Genomic DNA, 2,888 nt, shown 5'->3' with positions numbered 1-2,888 from the left:
ACAGAGCTTGTAGGTACAGGAAACAGGACCCCTGATTCGAGTCCCATTCATTTCCCCAGCCAGCTCCAAACTGAAACTCTCCAGCCCCTCCTCTGGCCTTTTTCTCTTTCCCTGGGCCAGGAGGCCACCTGATCCCTTTGCTCTCCAACCCCTTCAGTTAGCACTCCTGTGGAGGAGGGACCCAGGCCATCAGTTGCCAGGAGACAGGGCATCAGCCATTCTCTGGGCAGACAACATCACACTGACCCTCTAGGGCTCTGCAACAATCACACCCCCTTATCCCACCAGCTAGAGACTTAAGAAATGCATAGGGGAAACTGAGGCACCCACACAGTATACAGAGGAAACATTAAGAACATTCCCACTTTATCACATCCCTCCCCCCTTCGAGACCAAACTGAGAGGGGTTACTTTAACCGGTGACCTGGGGAAGTTCGAACCCACCAATGTTCCCATGGATGCCCTAACATCTCTCCCACTCCTTGGTGTACGACCGGACCACAGGTGGGGCAGGTCCTTGTCCCCGTCCTGCAGATGCTGATTTGTAAAAGTCCTCAGCATCAACCCCAGGGGCCCATAAACTCTCTCCACCAGCCCATGGGACGGAGGGTGACCTGCAGAGGCGCAGGTGGGCCAGACCCCCCATTTCTCCCACCAGCCCCGGAGCAAGGCTGACAGGACATTAGACCCCTGGTCTCTAAGGACATTACTGGGGCCCCCCCCTCTGCTGAAGATGGTCAGCAGCGCGTGTGCCCTGGTGTCTGCCTCGGTGGAGGACAGAGCCCCCGCCCCTGGGTAGTGGGTGGCGAAATCCATCACCCCCAGGACGTATTTCTTCCCTGCCCGAGTCACCTTGCTGAGGGGCCCTACTATGTCCATAGCCACCTTCTGGAAAGGTTCCTCTGTGTTGGGCAGGGGTCTCAAGGGAGCTTCTCCCTTATCCCGGCCTTCCCTACCCTCTGGCCGGGGTCGCAGGACCTGCCGTGCCGCTGGGCCGCGTCCCAGACTCCGGGCCAGTCGTGGTTCTGCAGCAGCCGCTGCCTGGGGCCTGGATCCCCTGGTGTCCCGAGAGAGGGTCATTGCGGGCCAGGTATGACAGCTGGTGGTGACATTTCCGGGGCACCCCCAGCGGCTTCCTGATCCCCCACGGTTCTACTTCCCCTGGGGGAGCCCCGTCTCGGTCCAGGAATCCCTTCTCCCACGGGAATCTGTCCCTGCAGCCTTCCCCACGGGGGTTTGCAGCCTGTGGCCAGCAAGTCCCCTCAGCTCCTCCTAGGAGGGATCCTTCCGTAGCTCGGTCTGGAATTCAGGTGCTGGGGACGGGAGTGGGACCTGCTCCCTCTCGCGGGCTGGGCTTGGGGTCACAGCCCCGCTGAGCCCTGTCCCTGGTCGCTCCCTCCCTGCCGTGGGATCACTTCCCAGCAGCATCTCTGGACCAGCTAAACCTGGTTGGCAGCCAAACTGCCCTGCCTATGTCTCCCCCCTCAGCTGGGGTCTTATATCCCCGCCTTGCTCAGCGCTGCCCTTGCTGTCCCAGTGGGGGCAGGCAGCGAGCTCTCTGCTCTTCTTACAGCATCGGAGCCAGTGTGAGCCCCCTCTCCGGTGTGCAGGGGGGCAGGGAGCATCTCTCCGTTACAGGTAGGCAAGTATCCTAAGCCTAGCAGCTCCTCCCTGCTGCCAGCCAGGTCATCTGCATTTTCACTGACCATTTCCCTCTCCGCCGATTGGTTCCCTGGATTCAAATTCAAACCCTCGTTTGTTACAGGAGTAGGGCCTGGATCCTGTCCCAAAGATACACAGTCACCCCCCAACAGGGTCTCACAGCTGATATCCTGGAGAAGCCCAACGACCAGCCAGCCCCACCCCTCCTGGGTCTGCACAGGGATCTGGGCCACAGGCAGGGCGAGGGGTTTCATCCCTGGGATCCTCGCCCAGCTCACACAGCCCCTCAGCCTCTGAGGGGTTGCACCACCCAGGGCCTGACAACAGTTCTCTCTGTCCCAGGATCTCACCACCCCAGGAATGTCTCCCCATTGACCATCACCTTCCACTCCTACTGGAGGTCTGATGGGCCTGAGCCCAGGAGAGTCCACGCAGACATATGGTCACGGGCTGTAGGGGAGTCAGGGCCCTGCACCCCCCACTTCCTGCGATTCACCGGGACTCTCAGCCAGCCAGTAAAATGGAAGGTTTATTAGGGACAACAGGATCACAGTCCAGACCAGAGCTTGTAGGTACAAACAGGACCCCTCAGTCAGGTCCTTCTGGGGGGCAGGGAGATTAGTCCCCAGCTCTGGGAGCTCCCTCCTCTTCCCCAGCCAACTCCAAACTGGACAAACCCCTCCAGCCGTCTCACCCAGCTCCTCCTCCAGCCTTTGTCCACTTTCCGGGGCAGGAGGTGTCACCTGGGCCCAACCCCCCTCCCGGCTCAAGTTACAGGCTCAGGTATTCTCCCAGCCAGTGAAATCACCCTCTGATATCTCATCACTGACGCAGACAGTCCCAGTAAACTCCCCTGCCACATCTCCAGGTCAATCCGCCCCCCTCCCTGCTGCGTCACACATATGGGCCAGTTTCAGAGTAGCAGTCCTGTTAGTCTGTATCCGCGAAAAGAAAAGGAGGACTTGTGGCACCTTAGAGACTAACCAATTTATTTCATAGAATCATAGAATATCAGGGTTGGAAGGGACCCCAGAAGGTCATCCAGTCCAACCCCCTGCTCAAAGCAGGACCAATTCCCAGTTAAATCATCCCAGCCAGGGCTTTGTCAAGCCTGACCTTAAAAACCTCTAAGGAAGGAGATTCTACCACCTCCCTAGGTAACGCATTCCAGTGTTTCACCACCCTCTTAGTGAAAAAGTTTTTCCTAATATCCAATCTAAACCTCC

Source organism: Lepidochelys kempii, chromosome 1, assembly GCF_965140285.1.
Source record: "Lepidochelys kempii isolate rLepKem1 chromosome 1, rLepKem1.hap1, whole genome shotgun sequence".
Taxonomy (NCBI): Eukaryota; Metazoa; Chordata; order Testudines; family Cheloniidae; genus Lepidochelys; species Lepidochelys kempii.
Note: the sequence above shows the minus strand (reverse complement) of the source record.